At 41.3% G+C, this 24,734-nt stretch overlaps 1 protein-coding gene across 2 annotated transcripts in view; it reads left to right on the forward strand.

The window, feature by feature from the left end:
• Positions 1 to 2,306: 2,306 nt before the first annotated feature.
• Positions 2,307 to 24,734, forward strand: part of cntn1a (contactin 1a) — a 63,430-nt gene continuing 41,002 nt past the window's right edge. Inside the window, exon 1 of one of the 2 annotated variants that reach the window (XM_086073396.1) lies at positions 2,307 to 2,452. The gene's annotated coding sequence lies outside the window, so the exon portion shown is untranslated. Of the gene's footprint in view, positions 2,453 to 2,588; positions 2,610 to 24,734 lie in introns of those variants that run through there. The other variant, XM_086073394.1, reaches the window with a different exon arrangement.

Here is a 24,734-nt window from a genome sequence, read left to right on the forward strand (position 1 = left end):
CTTTGGCATGAGCCCCTACGCAGATCATTGAGGCTAAATCCCCATTTATCACCGCCATCCTCCTCCTCCTGCGCGAGATGACAGCGTCCCATTCTTCCCTCCAGACAGAGAAGTGTTTGCGCTTCCTCTTACGCAGCCTCGTAACAGTCAGCCACCGGCGAGGCCTTGTCTGTCTTGAGAAGTCGAGTTTGTCCAAGGACATGAATAACTTGAGCGCAAAAGTGATATACTTGCTGTTCTTATGCACGGTCCCCACATGTCACACAATTCCCTCACAATTGGGCAGACATCGACTCCATCTCTCAAAGACGGAAAAATTGTCTCGGAGCAAACATAAAAACTTACATTTGGCATATATTTTGAGTTTGACAACGTGGTCCATGAAAAATTCAGGAAAATTGCAAGAAATGACCTATAAATGGACAGCACTGCCTTCTGTCTTTACATCTGACACTAGTATATAGGGGGAGGGAGACATTCACTTATTTTTTACCAAGTGTCCATGAACGCACCTCATGTAGCCGAGCTAGCATTATGGCATGTAAACAATCACAGATTTTGACTATAAAATCATAGACATTATTGGATTAAAATATAAAATGATTATAAAGCACAGATTGGAGAACTAAAATTGAAAACAATTAGGCATTTTCTTCTTCTCCTCCTCCTCCTTATAATTATTATTGTTGTTATTATCATCTCTGCAGATAACATTTCATAACTGGTTCATGCTTTAATATGAATAAATCAAAATGTTTTTCTTCCAATCAGTGACCAGCATCTAATGGAGCTCCTCCTTTGATACTCTGATGAAAAGGTGGTAAAAAGTATTACAAAACCATTATTTTAGTACTTTTTCGTTGTTATATAAAGAATTAATTCAGCATATGTTAACCCCCTGTCTTCATTCATCCAAGTGGGTTCAAGTCCTTTAATTAATTCAAGGCCACTCTCCCTCGCAGATCGCTGCATTATTAATGGAGGTGCTGTCACAACATCAGAGTATTATTTGTGGAGATTTAAATGTAATCCCGGGGGGGTCGTGTGTTTGGAAACTTTGGACTGACACATGGTCGCGGCCTTGTAATCACGAGACGTGTCCTTCTCATGTGTGACTACAGGAAAGTATTTTTAAAAATCGCCCAAATTATATTTAGTTTTGTTTCGTGTTATTGTATTGTTTTCTTGTGGTTTGTTTCCTGTTTTTTTTTGTGTGCAGCGTCTTTGTTAGATGGCTGCTTTTGCTTTATTTCCTGTTGAGTTTAGTGTGTTTTGTCATTTTGTATCTGCTTTTTTGTGGACTTTAGTTAATTTCGGTATTTTGGATTATTCCTTGTTTTTCTTTTTTATATACCTGAAATTAAATGCTTTTCAAGAGCACTCCTGCCTTGCTTCCTTTCAATTGGGTCCTCAACCCTGCCAGATCTCAACACACACAAGTAGGCCCACACCGCATGGAACACTCACTCATGTCAATACAGTAATATGCTAATATAATCGAGTAACTGAACATACAGTAGCTTCATTGGATTAGTTATTAGGGCAGAAGGAATCTCCCCCCCCCCCCCCCCCCTTTGGTCTTGGAAGCAGCAAAACTGAAGCAATCTAATTTTAGAATGTATGGACATATCTAACATATTTCACTGTGGGTAGATGTCAGAAGCAGGAAGTGGAAAAAACAAGAAGCACAAACAGCAAGTGAGGAAGAGATAAAAGGTGACGCACAGGTGAGCTGAAAAAAAAAAAGCTGAAAACAGAAATCTCTTGGGGAACTGGTACGAGCGTGCTTGGGAGTCTTTGGACGTCAAAGCTAAGTGCTGTTTTGTCAGCTGACGCTAAAATCAAAGAAAATGAACCATGAATTGACATAGACAGTCCATCATATCAACTTCAATTAGAGTTGTTGACTTACTAAACATTGACTTGCAGTCTTTTAAGCGTTCACTACAACAACTTAGTGTAAGAAAAAAATGTTTTTAGCTTCTATTAAATTTTTAATTAAAAAATGATTCGTAAGGAAGCTCAATCATTGGCATGTGAAAATAAGCATAAAAGCCTACCGACCGAATGAAATTAAGCGTTGTTGCTTTGTGCTTGTTTTTTTTGGCTCCCAAATTCAAAAATGACATTCCATACATTGCGAAACACCAAAACCTGATCAGGTAAATGATAAGGTTCAAATGTGATATCGAGTCGACGTGTTAATTCATTAATTTTTTTGCTCTAGTGCTCATTCATAACAACGCGTTTGGCTCCCCCCAGCGGTGCGCGCGATCACTGCACCTCCCTCCCAACCCACTGGGGACATCCTGGACCCGCTCTCTCCCTGTTTCGTGTCAGTTTCTTCCTCAGCTTCTTCCTGAGTGGCCGGCGTCGCGGTACCGGAGCAGATGTGAGCGCGGTTGTGAGGTGACGACACGGACCCACGCACAAGACTCGCCCTCCGCGGAAGGTAAGGCTGGTGCTTGGCATGCGGGTGACACATTCTGGGTTTCCAGGGAATGTTGACATCTTGGAGGCTGCCGGTATATGATGGTGGCGGGTTGAGTGTTGTTTACATGTCAGCGGGGATGGAGACTGCACGCTGTCCCTCCGCAATGCAGAACACAGTAAGATCAAATCAAATAGCGTATTTGTCAGTGTCAGCGGCGGTGTTATATTCCTATTGCGTGTTTGTATGGCGTGGTGGTGCTGATGGTGCACGCACATCATTGCGTGCACTCGACATAGTGACGTGTGTTACTATGCACACAACACACCTTGCTTGAAAGTAGCCTACCCCCTGATTGGGCCACAAAGCTCCTTATTAGCGTGTAGAGACAGTAACTACGATGCAAATGATGCACTCGGATAAGAGGGATCATGTGAGGTAATTGCTCATGGTTGGAATGCAGGTGAAGGTGTCTATGGGCGCGCCCTGTGCGTGATTTTGGTGATGTACTGTTGCAGAATGTAATTAGAAATCTGTCGGTGATGCTTATTATGAGGGTTTGAGTGATTTTTCATTGAACAAAATGTGTTTTGTTGTTGACAGTGAGAGCGCTTTCTGGTATTTTTAATGGTCATGTTTCTAAATAAGGTGTTAGGAGCACTTCATTTGTTTAATGTACAACAAGTCACCCAATTATTATAATTTTTTTAATATACAGTACAAGCCGTCTTTGGGCCTGGTGACTGTCAGATAACATTTGAAAATGTTACTTACAAAAAGGCTTGAAGCTGTTTATTGCCATATTCTTGTCAAACTAAACAAAACTAAGAGAATTACACCTTGTGTAGTTAAAACGATCACAGAGCTTAGCCTTTAGCCGGCTATCTTAAGGCTAATGCTAACAGGCAACGATTAGTTTCAATGTGTCTATGTTAGAGCCCTTTTCGCGACAGATATTGGAACACAAACAGTTCAGAAACTCATTGATAGACAATGTTTATTAATAACTGGCACGGGTAGCAAGATAAAACCGTTTTCGCTTGAAAGGGGAAATCTTCAAGTGTTCTGCTGCCGTTGCTAAATTCAATGTGTTCAACGCAGATTTTGGATTGACTTCAAGGCGTTTGGCAAAAAATACGGTTTTGATGTATGCTGTGTAACCAAGGGCTCGCATATTGAACTTGGAAATATAAGTTGGTTTTCATGACTTTGACAGCCATTGAGATATGACGTAACGTTAACGTAACCTGTATTTTCCCTCTTCACCAACGGAAAGGGTTCCACCGGATTACTTTAGACATTTTATTTAATTTTATTTTGGGGGGAAACTGAAATTGAAGAACATCTCAGTAACACACTCAATTTTCGCTTTCAGCTCAAGTCAGCGGTAGTCAATCACCACCCAGAAATACCCTGCGGCTTACTGTTGACAAACATTGTCTAAAAGTCGACACAGTATGCGACTTTTTTTCAGATTTTACAGAGCCTTGTGTCTAAAATAATAAATGAAAAACCAAAATGTGGTGTACTGTCAGAAAAGATTGCATGGCCGCCTGTCAGGTTGGAGCACTTTATGAATGTTGCAAGTAGGACCGCCGCTAATGCATCCTCGCCTGTGTATTGAGCCCCCCCAACCCCGAGGACAGACCCTCTCCATCATGTTAGGTGAAAGAAAGATTTAGCCCTCTCCAAAAGTAGGTTAAACTCCCGCATGCGAACATCTCTTTGAAAGTGAACTGCGGTGCGTTGAATTTTGTAATAAGTTTGCTCGCCCGCCGACAATGCCGGCACGCATGCCTGCGCGCTGGCTGCGGGCTCCCGATGCATTATGAGGACGCGGCTCTTCTCGTCCTCTTTTACTGTCACAACAAATGACTCGACACAAGTGATCTTTTTAAAGGCTCCCGTTGCATCTGTCGCGCGTGGCCTTCAACAGTGCGTGGCCACAAGGGTGGCGCAAATGGCTTTTTACTCTTCTCTTGACATCAAAACATGTCCTTCCATGCACTATGGAAGTTTTTTTTGCGTTTTTTGACATTTTCATGTTGGCAAGCAGTAGTGCACAAAACAGAAATCTGGATGTTTACCATGCCAGATGAAGGCAGTCCCAGTCATTTCAGGTGATTAGTTGGCTTTCCAGATGTCCTTGTGATCCTGATGCCATGTTAGCTTATCCTGTTCTTGGTGCCTTACCACTGGAAATGGCGGGATTATACTCAACAGAGGTGGCCATGTACACCGGGTCGTCACCAGTCCGTCAGTACCGAAGGAAGGTCCGTGGGTCTGTTCTTGACGGACTCCCGTTTTTCATTACTGGCGGTAAAGTCCGTATCCCACTGATGGGCAAACATTTCCGAGTATTGGTGAAGGTGGTGAATGTGCGATCTTGTCAGGGATCATCAGGGTTTGCAAACGTTTGCTTAGAGTCTTGGTGGTCGCGTCTCAAGGAAATTTTCTTGCGACACGAAAAGTACAGGCGAACGTTAAAACGAACACTGAACCAACCCTGACGAACGCTAATGTGAAATCAAAATTCGCTTACATCGCAAATGTTCGCCCTTCAGTGGAATACGGGCTTAACTTTGAAACACTAATGGGATAAGTACAGACGGAAGCAATTTTCGGCCGTCGCAATGAGCCGTCACGAACCCAAAAAGTAAAGACGAGGGGCATTGTGGGGACAATACGTAATAGTATAAACATATATCTTTTTTTCATGTAAAGTTGTCCAAACTGTTTCTAAATGAAAAAAATGGTGCGCCATGCTGTTACCCTTGTAAAGATGTTTTTTTTAATGTATTTTTATTTTACTAACGGTCCTAAAATAGGGGTGTTGAAATTTAATTTAGCGATGAAGGAAGCGCAAATAAAATAACTGCGAATCTCTGCAACAGTATCTTCTTCGAAGTAAATATTGAGGAAGTTGGAACTCATCTCGACTCCATCGTTGTTTTTTGTGTCTTATTTCAACTGATGCGTTCAGTGCTCTGTGATTTTCAAAGTCTTCATCTCACCGACGAGAGCGGAACCAAACAACAGAAATAGAGTCCCACTGGCTCTATGGCTTGTACCCTGTGCTGTAAAGTAGTAGTCTATGGAATCCCATTTGTATGAATGCACATTAATGGTTGGTCGTGGTTGTATGTCTTCATGTGTCAAGTCCTGTGATTGACGTCCCACTTTGGTGGCTGAACGAAAGGCTGCCAAAAAGGTCATGCTTAGGATCATATTTTCATATTTGTATACCTTTCCAATTGGAAATTGGACAGTGGACCTTTTGGAACTCGAATGTCTGACTCGGTTCCAGGAGGGTTTAAGTTTTGTCATTCATCCAAGTCATTTCATTCTCAGGGCATTGAATCGATTGCAGCTGGACTGTTTTGGTTGTCATAGAAGACGTTCCACCTGTCATCAGTTCATGCAACAGGCTAGTTAGAACACCACAAGCCGACCTCTTAGGCTAGTGCCTCTAACGTCTTCAAATCCAGGTCTAGAAAGTAAAATCTGTGCCACAGTTTAGCTTTGGTTTGGTTTTTGGACCTGGATTTGACACCTATGTCTCTGACCACTAGACCAGTCCAGTTGCAATCGATTCAATACCATGAGAATTTTCAACTCAACAATTGAGGGTCTATTTTGCGGAGTTTTGTGCTTGCCCCAGACTGGTTACTCTTTCTTGCCCAAGAATGGGACTATAAATTGGAGGTGAAGGAGAAAAGCTGATGCTGAGACATTTTGTTTTGAATTTTGTTTAGATTGTGGAATTGTATTTGAGCTTTTGGACCATATTTTTCCTGCAAACCTGACATTGAATGGAGTTGTTTGAAGGTCCGCTGCTGCCAATCAGTGGACCCTCGTAATTTGATTGGAAATGCTCCACTGAACGCAGAATGCGCTGCCGATACTGAGCAGAGAGAGACAGCACTGTCAAAACTGCAGCTTGATTACGCCAACTGTCCTGAACGCTTGTACAAATGTCTCATTCTGTCTTTTACGCTCTTGTTCCCCACCCCCCTCCCTTTTTTTTGCTGGCCCTGCAGTTGACAAATGAACAATCAATAGCGAGATGCACTAATGGTACAGTTGTGAGGCGGAGGCACGACATGACGTCTTCGACTGCAAACAAACAAACAAACAGACAGACAGACAAGACAGACAGCGCTCTCCTCTGTTCATGCCTGAGGAGGAGAAGTCCCCATTTGCACTTTATCTTGGCTGCTGCCTGCTTTCTGCATGCATACGACGCTGAATAGACTGTGTGAGTTAAGTCATTAAAAAATTGATCTACTGCACTGTTTATCCCTTTTGATGCAAATCCACCTCATCTATATAAAGCTGTTATCCTGCTAACAATATAACGTCACGGAGAAAACTATTCTTTACTGGACTATTTAACATTAACACCTCGCAATAATGCATAACCTCACTCTCTGATGGCTGTGATACCGTGTGCTGATTTTGCATTTCTGTTGGCCATTGTGGTTGGGTTGTCCTCTCTACTCTATAGGGGGGATTGGGGGCTGCTTTTAACGGCAGGTTTTATATGATTACTCATGCAGTCACACTGAGTCAAAGCTGCTCAGCTCTGATTGAGCTCATCTGTAGTCTAATTCTTTAGCTTATGTTTTTATGATAAACCTTGATAAGTGTTAATTTTTGGTGTGGTTCTGACCAAAAAAAAAGAGCATAGGGGAAAGTATTTATAGTTTGGGACGTGATACGGCAGCTATTCTCATTTCGTCTATTTATAGGATTAAAGATGCTTGACAAATATGTTCTGTAGTTGACACGACGACCATCAAACCTCATAACATCATGTACGTTCGTAATGACATGTTTTGGTTAAAGCGTCCTTTTGAAGCATTCAAGGGTACATTACAAAATGCACGTTACAATGAATACAACTTTGTAGACAGGCAAACGTACCAGAAAAGAAAGAATGAGCCAAACGATTGGTACTGGTCATGAACTAACTAGACAAGTTTCAGGAGATACGATCCAAGGCTCAGTACCAGAGGATAAAATCCCGCAGAAGTCAAAAGGATTATGAAGTTTCTAGAAAAAACTAGCATTCTAGTCCAACTGGACAGACCTTGAAAGCATACTAAAAAAAATAGCAGAACTGATCAAACTGAACCATATACGGAGTACAGAATACCATCAGGGGTTACAAGGCTTAACTTCCCATAGAATGAGTAAAATTAGTGGTAGCATTGAGCTGTCTCAAAGGTGTCTGTATAAAACCCAACACTTAAAATAGAATTTCAATAAGAAACGAAAAGGTACCTAAGATGGTGTCCAGGGGAATGCCATCATCTGGACTAGTGACTTGGACTGTCCCTATGCTTTGGAATGTGTCAAGCCTGATTGGTATTGCACACAAAGAAGTAATTTCAGCTTTGACCCGTGTTGGCACGGTGTTTATTGATGATTTTGAGAAGAATCTTCTCTGCTATTCTTCTCACAGTCACTGTCCTGACAAGATCAAAGATAAAGAGAAGCATGTCTGTTGCATTATCCGCATTAGGATGATACAGACTTTTATCAAAGAAAATCCATTTACCGTCACAATCTATTTCTCCACCCTTCCTCTGTGATTCATATTGTTGTTTGTTGATCTTTCAAAGTGATTCCAAATATCATTCGGAATCCGATTTGCTCCATTTCCATGAAGTTAATGTACACCAGAGAAGCGGGCAGATTGAGGCTACAGCCAATAATTTTTCCATTTCCCCCGTTTTAGATTTACCATTGTTATCTTTTGGAAATAAAGGTCTTATTACCACTAATGTGTGCCACTCACCCAATATTGAATATATTTGAGTTGGCTTCAGCGCTGCATTTGTTTGTTTGTTAACATGTCAAATTTTGCAATCTCGTCCTGAGCTATTTGCGCATCAAACAGCCCGCTGCATTTTACTGGTTGCACATCAGAGACTCGTGTTTAGTGCTGATAGAACGATCAAGTGATTCGTTTTATAATCTTAATATGTTCTCTGCTTAGGTTTTACATAATTATGTAATTGCACGTTTCTTAATGGGGGAATGAAACGATGAAATGAAGTCTTCTCACGCAAGTCATGTTTGTCTTTTAAAGCGCAGTCAGATTCATGTGTTCTCTACAGAGTCAAACCAATCTGTAAGCTATTTTGGTCCACTGAAGAGGACTTGCGCAATATTGTGCAACAGAAAAACCAGTCACTGATTTGAGATTTGATCTGCAGTGTTTCAGGGCTGAAAACAGATTCAAAGGATACATCCGCTCACAGTTTTGCATGCACAGTATCATTCAGACAGGTAAGTGAACACGAACCAATGTTAACACGTGAGTTTGACATGCTACCAATGAATGTTTCTGGTATTTGCTTGTCATGTTGGATAATTGGAATAGTCCCTGCCTTGTTTTGTCACTGGAAAGCATCAATGTCAATTATTTGTGGCAAGTACCATGCATCGGAAAATGGGCATTAGTGAAGTCATCTCACAAAGCTGTATAGATGATTACAGTGTAAGACATCATTTCCATATAAAAGACATTATTTAGCCTCATTTCAAAGATTAGATCACCGCTGTATCCTTCAGCATTGATATTGCCAGTAATCTGCTGCATTGTTTTCCGCTTAATCCTCTTCACTCTGCGTTCATTGCGGGATTGTGGAAGCTTACCGTTTGTTCGGATGCTCGCGCCGCTATCTCTTTTTAGTGCCTGGGATAAAGAACAAGAAGGATGGCGTTCCGGGCTGCCCAATTAGATAGAGAAGCCTCATTGGGCCCGGGCCACTCCCAGGGCCTTTGAACGCGGCCTGTTGCTATGGTGCTAAGAGCATGTGTGGCAGACAGGAGCACAAAACGTCTTGCTGCTTGATCAGCATTCAAGACTGCCGGGCAAAATAATGCTTCCTATTATTTCTCATGTGTAGCAAACATGAACCTGTTTGTTTCACTGTAGGACAGACGAGTCGTCTCGATTTGAAAGCATCACAAACTCAATTTGTTGAAAGACCAAAGGAAGTCAAAGGGGATTCTGAGTCTAATCAGAAACGTCCTTGGTGAAAAGCACTCGCCTTCTTTATACCGGTTGACCCTGAACCCTCAGGCAACGGATATTTATGTGTGAGAATTTACGGATGAAGGGCTCATGGAGGACGTGGCCCGAAAAGGCGAAGGCTTCCTCCTGGCATGTGAAGCGCATGCGGAGGAGGCTGACCTCCTGGGAAACGCCATTATACATTTAGGGGCGTTCTATTTTCCCTTTCTCAGGACAGCTGGACGGCTAAATTGTTTGCGGATCAATAGTTTAGCTTCTTCGCGGTTCAACAGAGTGAGTGAAGTGCATTTAAAGCATAGAAATCCCATTACGCTTGGCAGCGATGGGGAGCAAGGCACTTGGGGCCTCGGCAAGTGCTGCTGCTATGCCCATTACTCGATCTGCCTGTTGGTTTACCTGCATTGTCTCAATCAGGACCACCCATCGCACATCTTACATTCACCATCAAAGACAGCTTTTCTTTGAATCATTTTACGGCATTCACTCAAAGAGATTAAATTGGATTTAAAAAAAATCTAATTGATGGTACACTGGGTGGTAAAAGGAAGAGGATCCCTGTCATTGCCTTGGCAACCACATAGAAAAGCCTCCACTGGTCGATAATATTGGTGGACAAGCTTAAACACTTTATTTTAGGGCCACTGGTTGTCCTTTTTATTACTGTTCAAAGGTATTTGCGGTGCTTGTTCACAATGGGGTGTTGAAGGAAGTTTAACCGATACATTGAAAATCAGTTGTCAATTGTTCCATCCATCCATCCATTCATTTTCTAATGCTGCCCTCATTAGGGTTGAGCTAGACATGAACCAAGGCGGCATTGGTTGACAAGTTGGCTCCAGCCTGATCTGTTTGCCGGCCATATCTTGTTGTATACTTGAAATACAAACTGCTTTGTCGCGGCTCATAGCTGCGTTACCAAGGCAACAGCAAACATATGAATGAACTTCAGAATCTCTCTCTAGTTCACAAACATACGACAGTGGGGCAAAGAAGTATTTAGGCCTGATATGAACTGGTTTAAGCCGGCGTAGTGTTACTGTTGGTAACCGTTCTTATTTTGGTCCCAGCTCTCTGCAGGTCATTGGCCAGGTCAGTCACGCGTATCTCTGGATTTCTGGATTTTTGTGCTGATTGTTCTCACGGTCATTTTGCGTGGAATTCCAGACCAGCTCATGGTTGTTTGTAGGTGACCAAATACTTATATTCCATCGTAATTTACAAAAAAAATATTTTTAAATCCTCCGATGTGATTCCCGACATTACTTACTGCATCCTTTTGTTTCTGACAATGTCAGTTATGTATATGACTCTCCTGTACTTTAACCATTCACGACAGTAGAGGATGCAGAGTGCTCCTCAGTGTGTGTTGTTCTTCTCTACTACTTTAGGTAAAGTGTGCTCACTTTTTCATTAAATCATCCATTCTGCGCTGTAATTTCCGGAGCACTCTTCTCACTAAAGGATTTTCACTCTTGGGATCGATCTCAAGTTAGAGTGCTGTGTCATGCTGATCGCAAGCTAACGCTGCCTATTATGGGCCTGATTCAACAGTTGGGGTTTTTTTCAATTTGGCTCTCTGCCTCCGTCAAAGAGGGTAAACAGAGAAGGGAAAGGGAGTTTGGTGTAACAAAACATTTGGAGCTCTTCCTTCATTCCATCAATCAGTGTAACCACGAATAAAAGCCGTGGCTGGTACGAGCTCTCAGCTGTGGGCAGCCGATGTCCTTCCCTGGCGCTAACGCTGTACCGTATTTGTTTTGCTGGTCAGCCTCAGACCTTCTGGCCCTTTCGGACGGATCTCAAGCAAAGAGAGCATTACTGAGGCCTTTATTGAGCATTTGGTTTGGGTGAGTGAGACAAACAGGTTGGGTTTCCCTTCGGACGCTCTCAAAGGATCTCGAATGAACGCTTTTGCTGCATGCCTAATGGTTGCTTGCAAAGAAGAAAGCATAAGTAGCCCTCTTGATTGAGGGAAGTCTTTGTACCAGCCCTCGCACTTCAACTGGCAGGTCAACACGACGCTGTTTAGCTTGCGTGACGCTGTCGCCAGTGATGTAACCATCTGCGTCATGTTTTCGGGACAATGCATCAGCGCTAATAGCTTCTGACAAACTATCCCCAAATATGTCCCCGCACAAAAGTTGATATTTTCAGTCACTGTGTCATCTTTCAGCATGAAAACCGCAGCATTCCGTTCCGATGGATGGATGGACATACTCTGGCTGACTTATTCATGATTCTTGTGGACTAATTGCGCTCCAGTTTTTCTCTCTCTCTCTTGGCTCTCACTTTGTAGCTGCAGGAGCTTTTGTTGCAATCTGTTAATTCATGCTGCCGACATTACAGCCTCACAGTTTTACTTAGCAACAGCACATTTGGCCCCTGAGAAAAGGAGTTCATGAAGGGCAGCAGGCATCCTGTTCTTGATTAAAGATCTTCCTTTTTGTCGTTATTTGAGGGGCCAGGAAATGGTTAAAAAGAGCGGTAAGGGTGTTGGAGTTAGAGTGTTTGGTTAAAGACTGAGGGAGGAGCTGTGAATAAAGTTGGTTGGGTTTAGGGTTCGGATTTAGACAATGGAACCCTCTCAATGTCTCTATCTCTGTTTGTCTGTGTTTTGTTCTTACATTCAGCATTATAAACAGGTGTCTTTGCCGCTGTTTGAAGAGTTGACAGCGGCTTGTGAGATGCCGGTGAATATGACACTATCTACAACCTCAAAGTTGTTACGCCCTATTACCCACTGTCAGGTTTAGTTGCGCATACCCTGTTTTTCTACAACTAGGTTTCTCCTCTGCACAACACTTCACAATTTTGCGTGTCATTGTTGTTCTCATTACTGGCTGTCTAGACGAAAGGAGGAGCCGGCAAACATAAATTTCCTGAGAGAAGGAAATCATCTTTCATAGTGTCTAAAAACGTTCCAATCACCGGTTATTAGATTGCTCAATAAAAGAAAAATTCTACAAGCAAACGTATTTTCCCATTAGGTACACCCCTATAATCCAATGAGGCCCATCACAAGAGTTGAATATAAATAATAGTGCTAACTTCAGAGACCATAATCTAACATTATGGTAATATTTTAGTCCAGCTAAAGTGTTAGCAGGATTACACAAATCTTACTTAATCAGGCTTGGAGGATGGGCTAAGGAAGGACCCATTCAAATTGGATGCAGCTCAGGCTTAATGTAAACATTTCTACTCATTTGTTAGCATTACAGTGTAGGGAATTTTTTAAATGTTCCGTGTTCTCAATGCATGAATCTTAATGACGAACGCAGACATATGCAAAAGAAGGGTTGGGATTTTTGTGCAGATCAAAATTTTTATGTTGCCTTAGCAAGTTTGTCATTTTATTTTTCTGTAAAAGCACAAAATTAACAAATCTGACTACCAAACTACTTTTAAAATTGGGTAGCAAAATGAGCTGTATGATAACTAGCTAGTTCGAGCTAGCATTGGCAGATACTCAGTGATACTTTTCTGCATTTGTTCACTAAAACACAATCTATTTACATTAGCGCCATTTTTTTTTTGTCAGACCCAATTTTATACATAATATAGAGACAGATTTACCACCACTTGTATGCTAACTGTAGCATGCGAGTGGCTCGCCACCACAAATGTTACGTGCGGGCCCTTGAAATGTGTCAGTGTTACAGTGGCCAGTGTCGCCAGATGGATTATTCATGAGGACTGTGCACTGGCAGGGAGCTCTGGAAAGGGCATCCAGAGGTGAATCCGACTCGGACTCTCACACACACACACAATTGTCACACACACTGTCTCTTCAATACACTTGTGTTATCAGTAGCACACAGCTCCACTCATGCAGTGCATACACAGGCACACAAACTGCTTCCAGACAGAGTGAAGGACGCAGCGTCACAGATCAACACATACAACAGTCTTCTCAAAGACACACAAATACACACACATGAATACACAACAGATGGAAAGGGGCAGGGGCAGGGGCAGGGCCATGCTTTTGCTAATTCCCCTGTTACTGAGGACAACAACAACAGTGAAAGGGCGGTTAATGCCCGTTAGCGCCCTACCAGAGGCGGACTTTTCGGGAATTGTTCTTTGATGCCAAAGCAATTATTGTTTCGATTTTAAAGTGGCCTTTTATATTTCTTCCATGTTTTTTTATGATTGAGCTTGTACTGAGTCATTGATGGTGTAGTTGTACTCGCCTGATGTGGGTGCAGGAAGTGCGAGTAGAGTTCCCAGTGATTGTGTGAATAATCGGCTGTCTCTACAGGTATTTTTGGCCTGAGATTAATTGTTAACTCTTTTTCTTGTCATTTTTATTGTGAATGACTTGTGACATACGTTATACAAACACTCAAAATTCCCTATTGCTCGTCAGTCATGAGTACATTTCCAACTTTGTTTACTTATTATCTTTCATCAAAACCTTCGGGCTAGTATTTCTGCTGACCACGCAGACATAAATACGCATGTCGCCGCATAAAAGCCCAGAGTCACTACTGAGAGTAAAGCAGTCGCTGGAGCCACAGAAGATGCTTTTATCTGGTGCACTTTCAATTCAGGAGGATGTGTCTGAGCCTTTAAACTGCTTAGCGCCCCAAAGTTGCGCAGCTGAAATGTCTGCGAGACAAATCTCTATCAGTAAAACCTTGCAAGTCTGTCAGCAGCGTTGCTTGATGTTAATCATGTCTACTTAATGACTCGGTTATGATGGCATGTTTAAATTATTGCCTGATGTGGAATTACTGTATGATATGATATCCTTTGGGGATCATTAGGCTAGAGTGGGTGGTAATGCATTGGCAAATTGACAAGATTCAACGTGGAAGAAAAGATCTCTTTCTGTTCTATTCTATCAAAAAACAACTCATGGCCAACTGGAAGATATCCTGTGGGATTAACCTTGCATTTCTAGTTTGTTGTGAAATTGTATAGGACTTTTCTCCCAACTGTTCTGGTTTAAATCATTTTTTAAAACAATTATGATCTTAGATTGTAGAAAACCCATTAAGATTCTTTTTGTAAATCAATTATACTTGCACATCACTTCCTGTATACGCATGTGAATTTAAAATGATGAGTGCTAGATTGTAAAACAAGTATCCGCTCGAAAGTATTAGGTTTAAAGTGATCAGTTCATGCCACTGATTGACAACCTTCAGTCCGCCATCAGCAAGCTATTGTTGTCTCCTACGGTAAGAGCATCCTGTCTGGCCGTAAACAATCAGCGACTTCCATTGTTGCTCCCCGAACCTCATTTGCTGGGAATTGAGAGTGCACCATCTTTGTATACAATGTCCTTCGGCCCTCATATATGCACAACCATGCTCCCTTTTGAATTCTTCAGGCCTCTTTGATAACACAGAAGAAACTCACAAATATTGAACAGCAAGGGGAAGAGATAGAGACTGTTTGGTTTGTAAACATGAAGGGAAAACAAATCAAAATGGTGTTTGGTAGATTATGTCTGTGCTGGCACAAGGTGTCCATGGTTCTTACCTAAGAACCTGAGACTCCTGATAGTTTGTTGAAAGAACACATTCTAAAAGTGTTGCATGATTTTAATAAAGTTGGGTACACATCTGCTGATCTTTATGTTCTTGACTAATTTCTTCCTGTAGTAATACCAAAACGGACCCGTGAGGGGCGGAATGGTGCCATACACCATCAACAATGTCAGAAAAGACAAAGAAGAGGAGTAGTGGTAGTAGACAAAGACGTTTCAGGCCACATCTTAGTTGCTTTCAAAGTCACGGGAGAGCTTAGTCAAACTCGAGGTTGACCACTCACGTAAGGATTTGCCATTGTAAATGTTAAACCGTTTTTGTGTGTAGAGTTGTTGGGCTGTTTGCCGAGCAGACCACGAAGGAGAAATCACTCTAAACAGGATAGTTGTTTAGGATAATCTTTTTGGAGACATCCGACAATTGTCTATGTGGACTTTGATTAAAAGAGAAGGGGAAAAAATGCTAAAATTCTCTCCGATTATCAGAATGGGACTACGGTAATACTCTTCAGACATCAATCATCCAATCCACCAAACAAGAGTGAGTAGCAATGTCGAAATAATCTCTTTGGCATAGAGAGATTTGGCTCATTTTACATGGGCCCAAGGCACAAGCTCAGCTGTGCTGCTCATCCTGATGCACCTTACAAATCCAATCCCTTCCAAATGTTGCTTTATTTAAAAAGGGAATACGCAGGATTTATTATGCGATAAACTGCATTGGCAAGAAGCATTGCCACAACAGTGAGATGATCTACCAGACACAAAGGTTTGTGTCAAACTACTGCAGGCGAAACCAAAACATTTGTCAACGGTGACATCTGTGTGCAGTGGTGGCGTCCTCAGAAGCGCAAATTAATGATCAGTATTTGCATTCTCTGTCAGTGATTGTGTGAGTGACTGACCTGGCTGGCCATTGTGCTGTGACCCTGTTGGCTAATTAGGTGTCAAACTGCTTCCCACTCCCCCTACCAAAAAAACATAATAGCTGCATCTTAAGGCTCACATTTCCGCAGGGGCAAGTCATGGTTTGACGCAGGGTGAGAGAATAGTTGCATCCTTAGTGACGGTGACATTTAATCAAACATGTGAATGTAGAAATAAGTCTTTAGTCAAGATTGAAACCTCTCTACAGAGTGAAGGGTCTTCTCTGTATGAAATCTTCCCTTTTTTTTTCTTGAGAACAGCCATCTAATGATGGTGCAGCTAAGATGTTGAACAATGGCTTTAATAATAAGTCGGCTAATTATAGAACCTTGGCTCAATGCACAGCTTCAAGAATAGCACATTCATCAAGGAGAAGACATGTCATGTACTGTCGTTTTACAAGGCTATACAGTAGATGAAGGCTACTGTCAAGTATTGTATGTTTGCCTTTTAATTAAATAGTGTCATCAGGTTGATTTGAAAGGAAGGCTATTCCATGTCAACTCATTATGGTTACTTTGAAAGCTTAATTACTAGTGTAGACCAGGAGTGCCCAAGTCCAGTCCTAGAGAGCTCCTATCCAACCTGTTTTAGAATTTTCCTTCCTCAGATCTAGTTGTAATGGTAACGAAATCCCCGCCCCCTTAAAACGGGCTTCTTGACCCTTAAGGCATTTTGACGAAAGCATGTCAACGGCATTATTAAGATCCTTGAGAACTTTAAATTGTGGAAATGGTGCATAATTCAAGACAATCCTCTATTCAGAAATGGGCAATTTTCACACAATATTTGCTGGTTTGCAACGTCAACATCACCACACTGACTCCAAAGCTTATTTTCTTGACATATTTCCTCTTGTCCCTTTGCATTTCTCCCATAAGCAATATATTGTATGTTTTTTGCTCAGTGGGCGTGAACATTGCCCCATTTAAAGACACCCCGCATGGCGCTTGAAATGCAACAAGGCGCTGCTGACCCCTCAGCTGAGAGCCTCCCAACTCCTTTGAAGGTTTTTTTTTTCTAAACCCAACAATAAAATGCCAACATTGTTCTGCTCAGACGCTGCGGGCTATCAGCGATTGTTCATTTCAGTCCTAAAAAGAGCAGCATGGTCAGCCAACCTCTTGAATACGAATGATGACCTATATACTGTTTGAAGACCTGGGTCAAAGGAGGAGGCCTGGGCACATGCTATGTATCCCGTGTAACGAACCTTAAAGCAATACTGAATGGCATAGATTGGATCATAGACATAACTTTAGGTTTGTAGTTCCTCAGATATCACTGGCATGCTGTTAAAAAAAAATCAAGGAAAAAATAAACAGTGAAGGGACTGTTCCATAGTTTGGGACCAGCAACAGAAAAAGCCCTATGCCCATCAGTGCCCCCGCTTAGACTTCAGTACCTCAAAGAGCAGCTCTGGGTAAAAGTGTAAGAGATGGAGCACCTCTAATAGATGAAGTGGGGAAGACTATTTAGAGATATGGAAACAAATAGCAGAATCTTGGAATGAACTCCAAAGTGCACAGGTAGTTAGTGGCAAGAGGCCAGAATCAGTGACAGAATTTTGAACCAACTGGACTCTGGAGCCGTTTGAGAGAGAGCACTGGCGGGCTCCACAGCAAAATATGTTACAGTAGTCTAGCCAAGGCACTGATTACTGTTTCAAGCTACTGCATTAATTTGCTGATCCGATTTAAAATCACTATGAAATTGAAAGCCCAACTTTGAGACTGTTTTCTTCACAATGTTAAAGGGCACAATTTAACAGCGGGGGACTTACAAAGAGCCACTGGGACCATACGCAATCACTTCAGTTCAAGTGATTTTTTTTGATTGCTGTCAATCATGCAGTGCAGTTGTAGGTGGAACTAACAATCCCCCGCTGGTTTCCTTAACATCATTCTCGGCACGCCTGTGAGAGGTTACACACATATTCAAATTTGTGCTTGCTGTACAGCTTTAAGTTCATGATGACTCCAAGCTGTCCATACAGAAGACTGATGGATGCATTCACGAATGTTACGTTGGCACCGAATCTCAGAGGGGGAGGGAAAAGACCCATGCAGAAAATATTCTTTGACGGCTAAACCTTATTATCTCTGCCTTAATGACTGAAGCGTAAGAATCAATACAGCTGGCCTGGATCCACAGGCACAAGGTCCACTTGCAGGAAGTTGATATTTCCTGAACATCCATTATGAATGAGAGAAGGAAAACTGAAGGACGAAGCGTCAAAGAAGACGGGTGGAAGAGGGTGCGAGGATGTTTCATTGTAAACATTCAAAGGTCACAGTGAATGCACACAAAAATGTTGCAGGTTTTATAGAAACGTGTAGCTCAGGATACATTGGGATACATTTTTTACGCTGAACACTGAAGATCAATACTTCAATGGGTGCAGACATTCCAGTGGCTGAAAAGACAACCAATGATGTCGTTTTCTGGAAATATCCATCCATTCATCTATTCATTGTCCTATACTGAGTATCTTCCTTTGGTTCACAGCAGGTGAGCTGGACTTGATCCCAGTTTACTTTGGACGAGACGTTGGGTACACTCGACCAGTGGCAGTTTTGACGGCTACCATTCTGCCTGCAATTTTTCACATTTACTTGAAATGAGTGAATTCACACCGACCGGATCATCAGCAAGCAAAAACATGTTAATTATGACTCTTGTGTAGTGGAGTGGAGTGGTGAATCGGTTAATGTTTTATGGCTACCATCCGGCTGTAGCTGATCAATGGAGGGCTTTGGATGTTGAAATACAAAATGCTTTTATAGCCTGTTTCGAATCATAGTCAAGTTGTTGAGCAAGGCAAGGCTTGAACAGAAACGTGTCACATCCTTCACAAAAGAATGGATGCCCCACGTAGTGAAACCTCATAATTGTACAAACGTGTTCAGGGGGAAAAGAGGACATCCCGTCAGTGAATCATTCATTCCGAAGCACGCATGTTGCATCATGTTCGAGTGAATATACTTTTACATCGTATAAATGCATCTTATTTACTTTTTCATTCTATTCCCCATTGAAGAAATGTCCCAATACACATTTTTCTCCCTTTACAATATTGATGCCACCTAACTGGCTGTGTTGCGCCCTGAGGCTCAAGTGGGGCACGCTGCAAAAGGTTAAGGATGCCATGCGTGTGTGCGTGTGGGTGGGTGTAAAAATGAGCGAGGTTCGGGAAGCAGGCCCTGAGTGCCTGTGATATAGGAGGGCAGGGTGCCATGACAGCAGCTGCAAACCGACACCAGACTTCTATCCTGAAGCATTCTGTGCTCAAGCAGAGGGATGTACTCTGTGTGTGTGTGTGGGGGGGGGGGGGGGGGGGGGGCAGTTTCTCATGAGCTACTGTAAATATGCGATTGTATTTGTCTACACAGTTTTAAAATCCACTGCAAAGACAAGATCTACATGATAAGCTTGCAACACAGCCTGCGATGCTGCTGTCAAGATACACGCATGTACCTAATTTTATTTGCAAAGATTTATTAAAAGTAGAAATGTTGTATTATTTGTATCAATTGACAGTAGGATAAGTGTAATTCAAAATTGCTGGCTTGTGTTATTCCATTTGTATTGATGATGTAGAACTAATTGTAAAAGTATCTGTATTACGTAACATTTTAAAGTATATTGTTCATACCCTGGACAAATTTGGGGGGTAAATCTAACCATTTGTTATATCTATATCTTTCGTATCTTATTGCATCTTTCGTGTCCATCCTATTGTATCTTTTGATTTATCTTATCTTATTGTGTTTATCATATCTCTCTATATCTTTTGTATCTATCGTATGTTTTGGATCTATCCTATCGTTTCTATCGAATCGTACCTATCATATGGTATCTATCGTATCTATCATAACTACTATATCAATCTTTCATATTGTAGTTTTAATATCCTACCGTATCTATTGATATATCGTATCATTATCAATCTTATGTCTATCTTGTCGTATCTATCATATCAAACTTAACATGTCATATCAATGGTATCTATCTTATCGTATCATATCTTTTTATTGTATCTATCGCATCTACTTTTCGTATTAATGCTAACGTAGCTAATAGCCCTATTATAGTATCTTGTCGTAGCTATCCATCTATAGTCCATCCATCTTGGAGATGCGTGATTTATATCAGACATACAGTTAACCCCAATACAGTGGTTATGAAAAGTCTCTACATCGCTATTCAAATGTCATTTTTTTTGTGTTACAATAATAAAATAATAATAATAACAACATGATAATAACATTACAATATGATAAATAATTTCAAAACGTTAACCTGTACAACTCAATTAAAAAAATATATTTTCAAGATCTTTCTATTCTATCATCAACATGTGGCAAATGACCATCCAACAACAATAGCAAGCAACAAACCCGCAAGAGTGAATTAATCGGAGACACGCGGCGGCGAACTTCCAGTCTTCTGCTTTGCTTCAATGCGTTCCGCTTATTAAGAGGCTGACCTCTGACTCAGCATAGGCATTGTTTCCTGCTCTTTTGCCGTGTGTGAATAAGCGAGGCCACAGCAGGTGAAATGCTGCTTAAGCACTCTCGGCTCAAGTGCACTCCATTCAGTTCAAGGAGCACCTGGTCTTGTATTTTGCTTTTGTAGCCTTAAAAAACGGTAGTAAGAATAAAACATCAAGACAATTTTATACGGGAAGTAGGCAGCCTTGCATTCAAAGAAGTGTAGCGGCAAACAAAACTTTGCTGACACCAATCAGCACTTTGAAGAGCAGAACATTTACATATTTTATGTTTGTTTTCTCTTTTATGCCTTGTTTCGGACCTTTGCCTCTTTTAACTCCGCTTTCTCTTTTATGTATGGTTATATTAAAGGACGTTCCGGCTCTTGACTTACTCATTCTGTCTCCTTACAACTGGTGACTCCGACGGGATTTTGCCAGCAGGCAAGGGTCCAAAACTGGACATAAAAGAGATAACGAACATAAAATATATAGCTTAAATGTTACGGAGGGATTCTATAGGTCAGCTATCTAAAATGCTGATTTGTATCGGCAAAACTTTGCCGCTACAATAGTGTCACCAAATGACATGAATGCCACTTACTTACTACTTTGAATTGATATAATTTGCATATCTGTTCACAAGGGTGTCCCGCAGGGTTCTGTACTAGGTCCACTTTTATTTACCATTTATTTTTGCTGCTTCCTGTCTTAGCCACATCTGTTAAACATTAAATTCTATGGGACCAACCTAGCTAAAAATAAAAACAAACTTTTTGACGGTTTGGGTAGCAGCCCACCCATCGTGTGAAATTTAAATACATATTTTTCTTTCTGACTATTTCTGAAAATGTAGGTACCCCTTCTAAGACTTTTTTAAATTATTAGTACAATTTCACGTCAACACTTTTATTTTATACTGGTATGAAAGTTAAGACACTAAAATGAAAAATAATTAAGTCTTAAATCGATTTTTTTCTTTACCTCAACCCAAGTAACTCGAATGGAGATTGTACATTCCTGTTACTGTGTTATAGTCATCATGCAGCATAAATAAATAAGCAGTTTTCCATCAGCAGCTTGTTTTTCTCACATTCATTCTTGAACTTGTTCCAATTTGTGTTTGATCACAGTGAAATTGAAAAACCATCCGCCCTCAAATCGCACAAATGGGCCTCCACTAAAAAGGTGTATTTCACATTCCTTTTATTAATTTAAGTCTGGTGATTAAACAGACACGTTCATTGCGACGCCAAGTCATGTGTGCTAAGTCTGAAATCTGCTGTGCCCTGCTTTCACACCCCCTACCATCACACACTTGGTGTGCTGTTGCGTGTCTGACGAAATATGAAGGGAGAAAAGATACATATTTATATGCACTCTTGTGAAGTCTTTTCCAAAAAGAAAAGATCAGAAATTCCAGGCTTACTGCATCTTTTATCAGCCGCTGTTGGATTTCTTTTCTTTGCTTCAAAACCCAAGCATGTACAAATGTACAGTATAGAGATTGAGCTAGTAACAGTATAGAGCTTGTTTTTGTGCAGATTTAGCAGGATTTTCATGTACTGTATACTTGGGCAGTCTAATCCCAACTTTATGCTTTTAAATTGCACAATGTGTTCAAAATGTGTTTAATATAACTGTGGAGTGTATAGAAATAGGTCTCTTTCATTTGAATGTTTACCAACTAAATACAAATGAGAACAGGATTTAAGTGCAGTCCTAAACTGTGTCCCACTTTAATGTGCACTGATGCTTAAGAACAGGTCAGTGAATATAGATGATCCACCTGCTCAACATGAATAAATTAGCTTGTTTTGTACACGACACTATTATGACACATATCTGATATGGCTATGTTTAGGCAAACATACAAATTGAACATAAATACAGTAACTTCACAAGTGTAAACACTGGGCAGCGGTAACAAGGAAATAAACAATAACACCAAATACATACAGTTTGGTTATTCTAGGCTGTCTCTTCCTGCCATTGATTTAAATGAGGGCAACTTCCACACTAGAACTATTTTGCTTATTTAATGAGCAGACCTCTAATGTAGTATGTTTCAACCATTTTAATTGTCGGCTGTAGTTCAGATTTTATTTATGTGGTTTTTTTGTGTTAGTTGGGCAGCCGCAGGTGTACGTACGGCACCAATCTGTACATACTGTTTATTTGATTTGCATATTCAGGCTTCCCTCGATTTGGCAGATAATCAATAGACATCCGATTTCGATCCACATTTGGAAGAGGCCTAAATCCGATTTGAAGATATCCAATTCTATGAGTTTTTTCTGTCTTTACCCTGACATGACGCCTGAGTGCAAAAAGAAAATTGGAATTGTGTTACTTGAATCCAATTGATAAGGTTTTTAGGTGTAAGGTTCAAAAGGAAATTGCTTCCCTCCCTTTTAACTGTGACGAGGCAGAGCAGAAGATTGAAATCCCAGTAAGCAGCCAAAAGACAAAGACATCAATTTGACCTCAACCTGCCCACGAAGCTTTAGTCGGCAGTGGTTAGGAGAAGTATTAAGTGGTTTGGGGGAATGAAAGACAGCCTGCGCTTGGTATTGATGAACAGTTGGCATAGGAGATCACAGCCGAGATTCGAACTGTGACCTTTCAACTGTGAGGCAGAAAAAGCTAAAGACTCGACAACCGTGCTGCCTTCGTATATGTTATCATCCGCAAAAGACTCTTTATGAAGATTGCCATCTGGTGTAGTAAAAATTATACAGTGAAGCTTCGTAAAAAATCTACAAATAAGTGGTTTGTAATCGCATAAAGATGCCACAAAATAGCGGCGAGGATCATAAAACATCAACTCCATACATCCAGCAGGTACACAATCATGAACCTATGATAGGTAAAATACTGCATTCAGCAGTTCGATTATTCAAGACTTATTCAACTTATACTTACTCCTTAATGTCAAGTGCGCGAGTTGAATTATGCAGAATTTAATAGCGCTCTAAATAAGGTAGAAGCGAGGATTTGAACAATCGGGGAGACTACTTGTATACAGTGTACTAAATCAAGAAGATCCAGGCCAAAATCACGATGATCAAATTCTTTCAACACCATTTAGTCAACCCTACATTTAGCTCATTTGCTTAATTTGCCCTGACCTACTAATCTACAAACCTTGTGCAAGCGCAAGGAGGGCCTTCTTCTTGCGCAAATCCCTCCAAGCATACAAAAAGAAAGCCCCAATTCTCATTATTCAACCGCACAATGTCAGTAATATAGAATTACGATGACATGAAAAACACTCAAACTGTGTCACAACATACACGAGTGAACAATGCACATATGGGGGTCAAAATGCAACGACGACTGCTATTTCTTCTCCATAGGCTACAATGAGCATATAGGGCAAAGGCTTGATATGAATTAAATACATAGGCACAGTAGCGAGAGAAGAAACTACAACAAGTTCAACAATCAATATTTCATGGCTGCCTTGGTTGCTCAAACAAGCGCAAGGGGCGGGTTGGGGGGGGGGGGGGGGTCGGGGGGGGGGGGGGGTTGGGGTAGGGGGTTTGGGGCAGTATTCGTCAAGATTCAGAATGAAATCAAATGTGCATGTATGCGTCACATTTATAGAAAAGCAATAGGCACGGAGCAGCATGACGATCTCAGCTGACTTCAGGCAAAAGTGGCGTAAACCGTGTTTTGAACGTGTGAGGAAGTCGAACTAGCGAAAACCCACAAGAGCACGAAGCAACACATATTCTACAGAGGACCTCCTGACTTTGAGGCAGAAGTGCTAACCACTACTCCAACTTTCAACAGCCATATTGTCATGTTAGTCACGCTTACTATCGTACCTTAGGAACGAGAGGCAAAAAGCTCCCCGCCGCCACACGCGCTAGAAAGGACAAGGAAAGCTAGCAGGAGCAGGAAGTCGCAAAGTTTTATAATAAATCACAAAGTTGATCAAAAACAGCACCATGAGCAGTTAAATGACTGAAATCAAACAAACCACCTTCACATGAGGCTCATCAATAATACTAGCTGCTAGCTTACTAGCCTAAATAACACGCTAGCAGAAACTGGCGTGACATCACGCAATTGGCAAACAAATGGGCTGTGTGTGTGCGCTAGCACTTCACACAAATGCTATTAAGTTTTGATGAGAACATTTTGGCAGTTAGACACAATAACATCTTTATGTATAAACAAAAGCAAACACAAGAAGAGTGAGTGAAGTCGATGTGAAGAAAATGCTGATCATATGTCTGGACCGCTGCTGGGCTTATGCGTGTATTAGAAGGGGGAGGCACGGGCGCAAAGACGTCTTATGACGACTTGTGTGTTTGTGTGTGTGTGC

Source organism: Leptonotus elevatus, chromosome 4, assembly GCF_054856555.1.
Source record: "Leptonotus elevatus isolate MCC_2025b chromosome 4, RoL_Lele_1.0, whole genome shotgun sequence".
Classification (NCBI taxonomy): domain Eukaryota; kingdom Metazoa; phylum Chordata; class Actinopteri; order Syngnathiformes; family Syngnathidae; genus Leptonotus; species Leptonotus elevatus.